This window comes from Miniopterus natalensis, chromosome 11, assembly GCF_054644295.1.
Source record: "Miniopterus natalensis isolate mMinNat1 chromosome 11, mMinNat1.hap1, whole genome shotgun sequence".
In the NCBI taxonomy this organism is placed as follows: Eukaryota; Metazoa; Chordata; class Mammalia; order Chiroptera; family Miniopteridae; genus Miniopterus; species Miniopterus natalensis.
This window is the reverse complement of record NC_142091.1, coordinates 54,310,515-54,321,918: the sequence shown is the minus strand read 5'-3', so window position 1 is coordinate 54,321,918 and position 11,404 is coordinate 54,310,515. Positions and strand designations below refer to the sequence as shown.

General features: G+C 46.7%; 1 protein-coding gene across 8 annotated transcripts in view; it reads right to left on the bottom strand.

The window, feature by feature from the left end:
- Window positions 1–11,404, bottom strand: part of GAS2 (growth arrest specific 2) — a 133,877-nt gene that overhangs the window by 112,986 nt on the left and 9,487 nt on the right. The window contains exon 1 of one of the 8 annotated variants that reach the window (XM_087821788.1): window positions 4,050–4,072. The exons of 1 other annotated variant lie outside the window; for it this stretch is intronic. The gene's annotated coding sequence lies outside the window, so the exon portion shown is untranslated. Of the gene's footprint in view, window positions 1–1,623; window positions 1,891–2,312; window positions 2,410–3,026; window positions 3,092–3,330; window positions 3,352–4,049; window positions 4,073–11,404 lie in introns of those variants that run through there. 6 more of the 8 variants (XM_087821789.1, XM_087821785.1, XM_087821784.1 and 3 more) reach the window with 6 other exon arrangements.

The following is an 11,404-nucleotide window of genomic DNA, read 5'->3' as shown; positions in this document are numbered from 1 at the left end:
GAATTAACAGCTAAGGATGGCTCTTTCACCATTGAGTTCTTTGCTCCTAAGTGATTCATTTTGGCTAGCCAATAATCTCTCCACAACGCTACATATTCTCGACCAATGTCACGAATGCAAAATCTTACCCTAAGGGTCCAATCAGAAAATTAAAGTTCAAGAATTAATCATAAAAGTAACTCTAGATCTTGTAAATAAATGGACCTCCACTTCTGGCTAAGGGGAGCAACTTGTCCACAAATTAAAGAAGCACCAAGCATAAAGCCAAAACAACACTCCTTACTAGCTTTCCTCATTATATAACGTATTTAAATTCAAACATACATTAGAAGATCTACTTAGTCAAATTCCTGGTTCTTAATAAACGACTGGAGGTCTAAAATGTTTTGCCCAAAGGAACAAGGCTATGTAACCACAGAGTCGTTACAAGTATCCTACTCAGCCCTCCTGCTGCCCAATCTCAAGTAATGCTAACTTTCTACCAAGACCCTTTCTTACCCTGGAGTCCCATGATGACTAGTCTTGAATGATATACATGCAATAATCATTCCCTCTTAAATCATGACCAAAATATTAAGACTGAGTGGGAACCAATATCTCATATTTTTTTTAGAGCATTAGCAATTTTTTTCTTCTTTTAAAAAAAATTCAACTAGATCAACTCTTCCAAATAACTTAGTACAGGTTTTTGGATCCCTACCAGATTAACTCGAAAGAAAATTTGAATGGAAAGCCACCTGAAATTCATAAATCAATTAGAAAATTTAAAGACTTCCATCAAAATTTCATCTAAGTCGATTAGATACTTCATGAGATTTTGGGTGTGTTTTTTTTAAATATGTTATTTGTAACACAAAGATTTCTGTTTTACTTAACTATAGGGTAGTTGAGAACTATCAGATTTCTACTCTCTACATATATCTGTCTCATGTAAGGGGAGAGAATTAGCAAAAGCTCAATTGAATTGACCCTGAAAATGTTTAAGACAAAAAAATTACACAAGCTTCTTACTCATTTTGACAAGAGGCACGCATATTCTACCTCCACCCCAGTCATTTCCTCTAGTCAGAAAACCTTGAGTAGAAAACCTTGATAGAAGCAGTGGGATCCTATCTGCGCCTCCATATAAAAACCACAAAGATACCAAAGTAGCCTCCGCAGCAGCTGCAGTTTCACAGACTCGCTCTGCGCACCCATCGTCGGCGCCTCGCTCTCTGCTTTCAGACAAGGTAAGCGGCCCTCGGCCTGGAATGCAGACTTGCAGCCTTGCAGCAAAGCTCGAAAATCACGCCTCACACGCTCAGGGTTCGTAAGAGACCTGGCAGCTCACCGTCCCCGCACGTTTCAGGTTGTAACTGAGATTCCTCAGCAAGATGCTGGGAGGCTCGTGGCGACCTCAGGGCCTTTGGCGCCAGGTGCAGTAGGTTTTGCCACGTGAATCCTATTCCCAGCAAAGCAGAGTCCGCGCCACCAACGTCTGGTGTTGAGCCGCGAAGCCAAGAAAGCAGCAAAGGCTCGTAGCCTACGGGCTGGTACCCGAGCTACCTCTCTGCTGCAGAGCCCACTCGGATGAGCCACGTGTGACGGCCACACGGTCCCAGGCCTCGGACACCTGTCCCTTACCTTCTCTTAGGCAGTCGGAGCCAGGACGCCCATGTTGGAGAGGACCCCCGCGGCCACCACCTCCCCCTGCGCGGTTAGGGGGGCGCATTCCTCGAGAAGGCGCTCATGGGTGGGTGTCAGGGGCGGGCTGGGCGCACTGGGTCCCAGCCGTAGCTGACCAGTGTCCACGCACCGCGGGAGGTCGGGGAGGCGGCGGCGAGCGCGCGGGCTTGCTCTCAGCCTCGCCTCTGCGTCTCGGGGCGCGGGCGGGAGGAGAGGTGCCGTCCCCTGCCCGGCGCGCACCCGACCCGCGCGGCCTTTATCTGGGCGCTGGGCGGCCCGCCGGGCGGCCCTGCGGCGGGCGGATCTGGTTTCCTCCGCACGGGACGCCCTCGCACCCTGAGCCCTTCGCGCGAGCCCGGGCGAGGGGCGGGGTTACGGGAGGCGCGGAAAAGTTTCGCAGACCTTGACCGCCGGAGGAGGAGGGGGCGGCGGGGGGGGGGAGGTTTTCATTTCCAAAAAGGTTAAGTGGCGGGAGGTCCCGAGCAACCCACCCCACCCCCACCGTACTGCAGCGTGGAAAACAGCTGGGAAGCCCGGCGTCCGCCGCCTCCCCGCTCGGGGCCGCGCAAGCTTCCGACGGCTGGGCTGGGTTCCGGGCAAGTGACCTTCCCCGGCTGATCCAATTTAATTTTGCCAACGTAACTCACGCTTTCAAAACAGAGTTGTCTCCTCTGCTCCCCCAAACAATTGCAGATTCCAAAACCCTGCTCTGTGGACTCAGGAAGAACAATACTACGCGAAGTATTCCCCCCCCGGGGGGGGGGGCGGTGACGCACAGGCCAGCCTTTGTTTGCTCCCTTAAAAAAGCTCCACTCTGTCAAACGCATCAAGGACAACAGAGTGCCACCCCGAGTCACACGTGTCGCCCTCCTTCCTCCCGTCCTGGCCGCCTGCCTCGGGTGAAACGTTCGGGATCCCTCCCCTGAGACCATCCCCGCTCGGTGCCCTCCCCTCTCCCCATGACCGCGCGCCCCACAGCGACCCTGGGGCCCGGAGGCGGACGGGCGCCTTCGCGATCCAGGTGCCGACTGGAAATGCCCCCTCGGCCCCGGGCTGGCCGAGCCGCCCGGCGGGCTTTCCGCGCGGCGGCCACTGGGGCTGCTCCGCGCCGGGGGCCAGGCGCACGTGGCGCGCCCGGGGCATCACAGAGGCGCCCACTGCGGTGCCCACCCACGCGGCGCCCGGCCCGCCCGGCGGTCCGCGGCTCTGCCGCAGCGCAGCCAGGCCCCGAGGTCATTTTGAAAAGCCGGGCCCCCACCCGCGCCGCCCCGCGCCGCCCCGCAGGCAGGCCCTCCCGGGACCGCGCCGCAGAGCGCACGCGGCGGCGGTGGCAGAGCCGCGCCCGCGCCCGCCCGGCTCACCCCCGCGTCCGGAGAGCTGCCCGCGGCCCTCAGAGGCGCCGGGGCTCCCGGCTCGGCTCCCGCAGCGTCGCGGGCCCGGCGCCCTCCCGCAGCAGGTCCCGCAGCAGCCGCCGGCCGCGCGCCCCCCGCCCGGCCGCTGCCGCCGCGCGGCCCCTCGTCATGCTTCTCGGGCGGCCGCTCTCGGCGCAGTTCGGAAACGCGCCCCCCGCCAGGAACAGATCGCCTACATTTCACCCGCGCGGCCGGCGGGAGCGAAACGCTTACTTTTCCTGGCGGGCGGCAGACGCGGCCGACGCCGACTTACCCCGCAGACCCGGGAGATTGTGTTGCACGCCCTGGGCAGCGGCGCGGGGTTGGGGCCCGCTCCCGCCCCCCTCGACCCCCGAACGCTAACCTAGGAGGGACCGGCCGGGGGTGGGGAGGGGATCATATTCAACTCCGGGCTTTCGCCGGAGTCAATGGCTTTAGCACAATATTAAAACGTGGTGTTGGGAAAGTTTGCTGTCCCGGCCAGGGATTTTTTGCAGACTCAGAAGCATGAGCTTTCCAGCCACTTGGGCCACTCCTCGCTCCGCACTGAACGACTTGGTTTCCTACACCTCCCTTGAAAGATCGGGTTTTAGGAGAGGCTGCACTGAGGGCTGTGTTCATTTTCGGAAGGAAACCCGATTCCACCCTCCCTCGTGCTCGGCGCCGCGCTGTGCTGAGTGTCACAGACAGTCCTCTCCAACTGCTGTTTATTAGCGCGTGTGGGCCGAGGGGAAAGGCCTGCGGGAGCTGGCAGGCGCTCAGGGTCTGCCTCGGCGCTGCCACCGAGGCCACCGAGGCCGGGCGTCCCGGGGCGGGTGACCTCTCCGGGGGGCGGATGGGGAGGGGAAGGCGGGCGGCCCTTTGCCTTCGCGCTCCCACCCCCGCGCCCCGCGCGCCCGGCCGGGCCCAGGTACTCGGGTCCTCGGGGGCACCGTTCCCCAGTAGTGAGAAAGCGCCCCCGTCCCACGCTCCCCTCCCCCAAAGAGAAACTACCTGCGGATCCACCACAGGGAGGAGACGGGGCTGATTTTGGATACAATTGAAGGACCATGTTGCATCTGCGGCCGCCTGCATCTGGAAGCGGTTAGTGGCTCCGAAGCATCTAGACGCTGCCTTGTAGCGGCACAAATAACGAAGGGGGCAAAACGGACTGGAAAGTCTGGGGGCACTGACCCCCAAGCTCTGCGCTCCAGTTCAACGTGCTGTTGCAGCCACCGGTTCCATATTGCTCCCTGGCTTCCCAGACAAGAAAAAGGGGGGCGAGGGGGCAGCCACCTCATTTGAAAGAGAAACAGCACCTATAAAAAGGCCTGCGTTACTGCCCGGACATGCACACAGGTCAACCAGCCATACAGAGCGGGCTGCAGATGAACTCGAGGAAAGGATTCTGAATAATGTCTCTAATGGAACCGATTCCGAGCATTCCTCAAGCCCTAAGAAAGTATTTTGAGTTCCTGAACTTGTACAGTTTGAGTAAAAAGTCAGGCACCCTTGATAGTTTTGCATGATCGAACATCACGGGCCAGTAAACATCAATTTAAGTCTCCTCTGGGTGTAGACAACTTCCAAAACGTCTAACACCTTGGATTTTGAAAATTGCATATCCTAGACCTCTCCTGATGTAAATATTCCTGTCACATTGTCCAATATTGATGCTATAAAAAGCAAAGTGCCAATCGATGTTTTTATTGATTCGGGAACAACGCTAAACCCAGTTTGGGGAAATAAGGAGGCTGGCGGAGCCCTGGGAAAGCATCATCTGTCAGATGTCTCCCTCCAATGCCCCTTCCTTCCAGGAACTCCTAGTTCTGAACCAGGCCCTCGGCCCTTCTAGCAAGGAGCAAAAGGACCACGCGGGGCACATGTGCTCTTTTTCTCACTCGCATCCGAGAGTCCTGCTGACGCCCTGGGTGGCAAGAAAAAAGTAATGCAAAAGATTTCTGGAGGGGCATCAAAATCGTGTTTTAATTTTTTTCCAGAATTTGTAAAAATCCCCATTAGATTTTTATTTTGTCTTTTGCAAAATCGAGTTTCCGTTAATGTCTTCCCATCAGTCACTAACACATTTGTCAGATATTCTTTTCGCTCAAGAATGGTCTCGCTTTGGTCTCTCTCCACCTAGGCACGTTGGTCTTAGGGAGCCACGGGCCCACTTACCGTCCCTGAACTGAAGGGGAGGTAATGGAAGCACGTGCCTCACCTGCTGGGGTGAAAATGTCCTCATACATCCTTAAAACTTGACAGCACGGAAAATAAAAGCCAAGCCAGGTTTAAAGAAAACACGGTTTGGTTTTTCTTGTTATCACTTAAATATTAAAGTTTAGAGGACTTTAATATTGAAAGATTCTAGGTTACTCTGTGTTTTGGGCATCCTATACCTTCAACATTGTCTCTAATATGAACTGTGCCTTTCCTCTCAAAAAATATCTTTATATAGGTTGAAAATGAACAGTAAGTTTCTTTATTTCTCATCTATAGGTTAGCCCCCCTCTCTCCTCCTTCATGAAATTACACACACACACACACACACACACACACACACAGAAAACATTCTGGAAAGTGGGGCAAGCCTTCAATAGGTGCTAAAGATTAGAGGGCACTTTGAAATAAGTGTAAAAACATGGAAATAGATACTGGGTTAAACTAACATAAATTTCCAAAGGTGTCCAAGGCAGCACTCTTACAGTCCGGAATAGCTTCAGAGGGGCTGTTAAACAGGGCAAGTGATAGCCTCAGACGCAAGTGAGAGCAAGGATACGAAGAGCAGTAGAAAAACCCGCAGTGGTGCCAGAGAACTATACGAAGCAACGTAATAAGTGAAAACACTTACTTCCTTTTTATTGAAATATTTTATCAGTAATGAAAAATATGTTTATCATTTCCTACCTACCATCTGGGACCACAGTATAGGCCTTGAATTGATATATATTGAAATCTTTTTTTAAGTGTCAAACAAAAAGGATTTTATGTCCTAGTATAGTAATTATGAATAATGTTAATATTTTTCATCACCATTCATGCATAACACTACAAAGAATGAATTAAATGAGAGAAATGTCATGTGGAAGTTTGAGGTTTACTCTCATTTTGATATGCAACTTAAAACTCTATTTTTACTCTCAAAGGAACACTTTAAAGTTTATAAGTACAACATAACACTAGTATAGATATCCGTACCCTATTGAACGAGACTCATATTTTTCACAAAATGTGTGTTATTTATGAGCACTATCGTCTGAGTTTTACACAGAGGATAGATTAAAAGCATTTCATGAAATATGCCATTTATCTCACCTAGTTTTAAATATCCTATGTAATATATACTGTTGTGCGATTTTCCTTGTCTAAGTGAAGTTGGGTTTTCACTGAATATTTTTGTGGTTTGTTTCTAAATCTTTTATAAGTATCTGTGCCATTCTAATTGGAAAAAGCTCAAATTTAATATGGATGTTTAATATAAAATATTTTTATTTCAATGACCCTGTCTTTCTTTTGAATCACTGTTTTCTCTAGCATCTAGAATATCATTGCTCTTCTAGTAGGCACTCAATAAATAATTGTTGAGTGAGTGAATATTATAGAAGAACCCAGTCTCTTGGGAAGCTTACTACTAATTGGTTATATTTTTGTATACTGTCTTTAATTTAGTAGTTTGGAACTCAGAATAGGAAAATAATGTTAAAATAACATTATAACTAATGGTTTAATTTCCAGGCTAGAATAATTTCATCTGGTAAAATGTAACTGGAGTTCAGTAAAACAGATGCTTGCCTGTGTACCAGGCTCATGAATGAGGTCAGTTTATGTCACCTGTCACTTCATTAAAAACCAAGGTTGATTTGGACTCAAGGTTTAATCATAACCAATATAATAGGAGTGCAATGAAAAGCAATAGAAAATATTACTACTTCAGTGGCTTTCAAACTTTTTTTATTGTGACCCACAATATGAAATACCTTATGGAACAGACACACAGAAACACACTCAGATACACACAACCAAAACAGGTTTCTATTTGCCATTCAATTGAAAGGAAATATTGTTAGAGAACTGCTAAATTTATTTCAAACCCATAGTTCGGGGGGGATCTGACTTTGAAACTAAACTAAGGAGAAAATCGATCCAAACTGAGGTAGGGTATCAATGTACAGATGGTTTCATCATAAAGTACAAACCAGATGTGCATACATATTGTCAGCAGCAGACTTGACATGATGTAATATCCCAATATCCCCAACCCTGCACACCCTCACACCTCAACTCTCTGCTCATGCTGATTAGAATGATAGTTTACTCTTTACTTTCTCTCTCTGAATAAATCAGATTCGTTCTTCCAGGACTAGCTTAGCAGTTATCTTCTCTGTGGTTCTCTTGATCTCCCTGGCAGAAACGTTGCTGTGTCTGCCTGTTTTCTCTGTTTTCCTTTCTTTTACATCTCATTTATAATGTAGAATCAGTTATCTTTGTACACATACATCTCCCTAGTAAAACCGTGAGTCCCTGGAGAGGAAGGCCTAGGTTATCCATCCTTGCATATCAGGTCCTCAGCACAGGACCAGACCTCAGGTGGTAGAATGATTGAATGAATAAATGAACAAACCACTGAATATCTGAAAGAGAAAAAGAGAAAAAGCAGGTGTCGGGTGATGGGACAGATACAGGAAGGTAGGCGTGTGCCCCTCAAAGGGGAACTGACTGGAGATCCCTCTGTGAAGACGGCACCCACTGTTGATTGTGCACACTTGCTGAGAGAACAGTTTACACTTAAATGAGATTTTACTGTCACATTTCTTGGGACTCTCTTGCAGGTAGACCTTGTTTCAAATACCCATTTATTTTTAAGGACACCGATAACAACAAATTTAGGATTACTTTGTTGAAGGATGAAAAAGCTTGCTGAAATTTCCATAATTGAAAGTACCACACATTTTATTTTACAAACATGGAAGCTTTGACAACTGCTGATTTACACAAAGTGTTTTGAGAAATGACTCTTAAAATTATATTGTGGAAGGGTTTGCTAGTCTCTAGTACTTGACCAGCCTACGAGAGCTAGCACCCCTCGCCCGAAGTGACAGAACTGCCCACGGAGGGCTCAGTTAGTGGGGCTTCTCTGGGGGAAGGAGATGGCGTCGCCGCGGCCACAGGAGCCACTGGCACTCTAGAGTCTTCAGCCAGAGGGTTTCGCCAGCCATTATTCCCGCCAGGGCCGTAAGGAACAGGCACCTGGGATTGTGATGATAACAGTCACTGCAGCCAGCTTAATAACTAGGAGTCCAGATTTGGAAACAAACTAAATCTGGGTCAAGTTCAACTTCCTCACTTACTTGCTAAACATTATGGGCAAATTAGTTAACCTAACTATCAGTTCCCACATCTGTGAAGTGGGGTAACAAATAGCCCCTCTCTCACAGTCTGGTCATGAGCATTATATAATATATATAAAATATTCAGTTTACTGTCTGATGCACAGCAAGTATGAAATAGATGTTAGGTATTTATTATTACTTGAGCACCTAAATCATCTTATTGACTCATTGCAACAATCCCCTGGCATAAGGACATTGTTAAAAATACTGAAGATCAGAGAATGTTATGTATCCTTTCCCTGAATCTTTCTCTTCACTCCTATATTTGGCATCCCACTCTCTGCCCTTTTAGACACCCAGTGGCCTTATGGTTCATTCTTTCATTCATTCCTTCTCCAGTGTCCTCCGTGCACTTGCTATATGAAGATGAAGTTGCAGGCCTGGCTCCCCAGGAAGAATGGTCATAAACAGCACAGATGGGATTCAGCCTCATATCTGATTCTGAGTGATTTGAAAGTCTACGTTCATTTTCCTCCCTCCCTCTTTCCCTTCTCCCCTCCATCCTTTCCTCCCTCCCTTCCTTTCTTGCTTTGTTCTTGCTTTCTTTTTTAAGTAAATTTTTATTGATTGATCTTACAGAGGAAAAAGGGAAGAGCCACTATTTCAGTTTGAGTCTAAAGGTGGGAAAGAGTGATATTCCAATTCAAAGGCAGTCAGGAAGGAGGAATTCTCTCTTATCTGAGGGAGAGTTGGCCTTTTTATTCTATTAAAGCCTTCAACTGATTAAACGAGGCCCACTCACATTAGGGAGATCAATCTGCTTTATTGGGTCTACCAATTTCAATGTCGATATCATCCAAAAGCATCCTCAAGCTAATTAAAGCCTCCTAGCTTGCCGTACAGCAGTTCAGCTTCCAGTAACCCTGTCTTCGGGTGCAACCTTCTGCTTGGCTCTCCCTGCCAGACTTTTCTTATTTGGAGCTATGAGAGTTCACCTGTGCAAGTGTATGTTTCAACGTGTCCTGACATGAAAGGAATCCTTAAATTTTATAAAATAGGAACAAGGGGCTGGAGAACTCTGTTTTTACCTTGACTACTTCTTTTCAGTCACCTTATTCCTCCTTCTAGAATTCGCCCCCCCTTACAATTACCAGACTCTTCTGGCTTCACTGTCCCCCTTTCTTAAAAATCTCTCCCATCCCACTATCTCTTCCCTACAGGAATTTCATGTCACACTGCCCTGTGCTCATGAATTCCTAAGTTACCTCAAAATCCTACTATGTAAAGGTAAGCACTAAGGAAAAGATACGAGTAAAAATATTAAAACTTTAATAGATTAATAATGAAAATGTCCAGCATACAGTATAAAAGCACATACGTGCTGTAAGTAATACACACGCACACAATCATGACAGACGCCACCACCAGTGGGAGAGTAACAGGCACACCCCTGCGTGATATCCACTGTAACTTGCACCACCTTTGGCTATTTCCACCATCAGCAATTTTCTCTAGCTCATTCATGCATCTTAGACCTTAGGATGATTTTCAGTTGTTAGTATTGCTTTACCACTGGATTGTGGATTTACCAAAGCATTACGTTTACTTTTAGATGCTTAAGTGTTTCTCAATTTCAGTAATTCTTCATAGTTTACCTAGATTATACGTTCTTCTTCCCCCCCTCCCCACATGTGAACATTCTCTTTTCACTCCATTTCTCCTTTACACGATTCTGCCCTGTTTTTTCTCTTTCTTACATCCCTCCTCTTTGCTTCAACAGATACCCATTTTCACCATTCTGTGCCTTGGGCAGATCGGTGTCTGTCATGTGCTGCATTAAGACTAGTGAGGTTACCCAACTCCCTTCATTAATGACATATGTTGCTGCAGCTCATAAAGGGACCATGAGAAGCTTCAAGTTTCAGAAGATAGAGCCCAGTGTAAGACCCAACAATGCAAGGAAAAGACTGAGAAGACACATCAGATATTAGTGTGTGCTGTTGTGCAGTTTGTAGAAATCATAGGTGTGATTGAAACAAAACGTTTCCCATTTAACACATTTTTTGTTTCTTGTTCATAAGTAAATTTGGTCTGCAGTTTCATTCAAACAGTGTAACATCACATATAGTTTTATTGTTTAGTAAATGAGAATATTTCTATGAAATAACAGGAAGAAAGTATGACTCAAGAGGCACAGGAAGTACAAAAATATACTATAGACAAAATGTTTACTTAACACTCTTGCTCAGCAGAATTATTAAACAATTTATAAAATCTCATATACTTGGCCTTAAATATTGCACTAATTTTTCTAATTAAATTTTAATATATAGCCTTAAACATTTGTGCTAGACACATAGAAGGTAAGGAAATAAAGCTATGCTCTGTACCAAGAAAGTGTATGATTTACATCTTATGGTTTGGTTTAATTTCTTTGCTGAGTGAGCAGAGGAGGCATTTATTTAGGCCTGCCAGATCATATATTATTTTTTTCATTAAGGCAGAGTTTATAAATGGAACCAAATTGTGTATGGGACTTACACAGACATCTTCATGAACAGAGATGCTAATTTTTTTCCAAACCAAATTAGCAATTTCCACAATTTGGAGCTGATGATTTCAACAAAGTGCGGTAATTTTGGTGGTTGTTCTTAATTCTCAATTTTGGAATTAAAGAGTAGATGGAGACTCTGAGAATGTTTTTAGAATGCTTCTTGCCATATCACAGACTTACCTCAGAATGCTTCCTATTGTTTTGTCATTTAGAAAGTCTTTATTAAGTACCTAAGATGGGTAATACAAAGATGAAGTAGGCACACTATTTCCCTTGAAGAATTTTCCATTGGTGAAGGAAACAGAGTTAGCCTGATGCAGAATTAAATAAGTGTGAAATATAGATACAAACCATGGTCTACAGAAGAACAAAGAGATTCGAGACCAGCATGTGTCTGGGAATCAGGGCAGGTGGTGTGGTGGGCTGACCCTTACAAAATAAGGTAGGGGAGTTGAAGGCAGGCCTGGAGGTGAGAAAATGCTCAG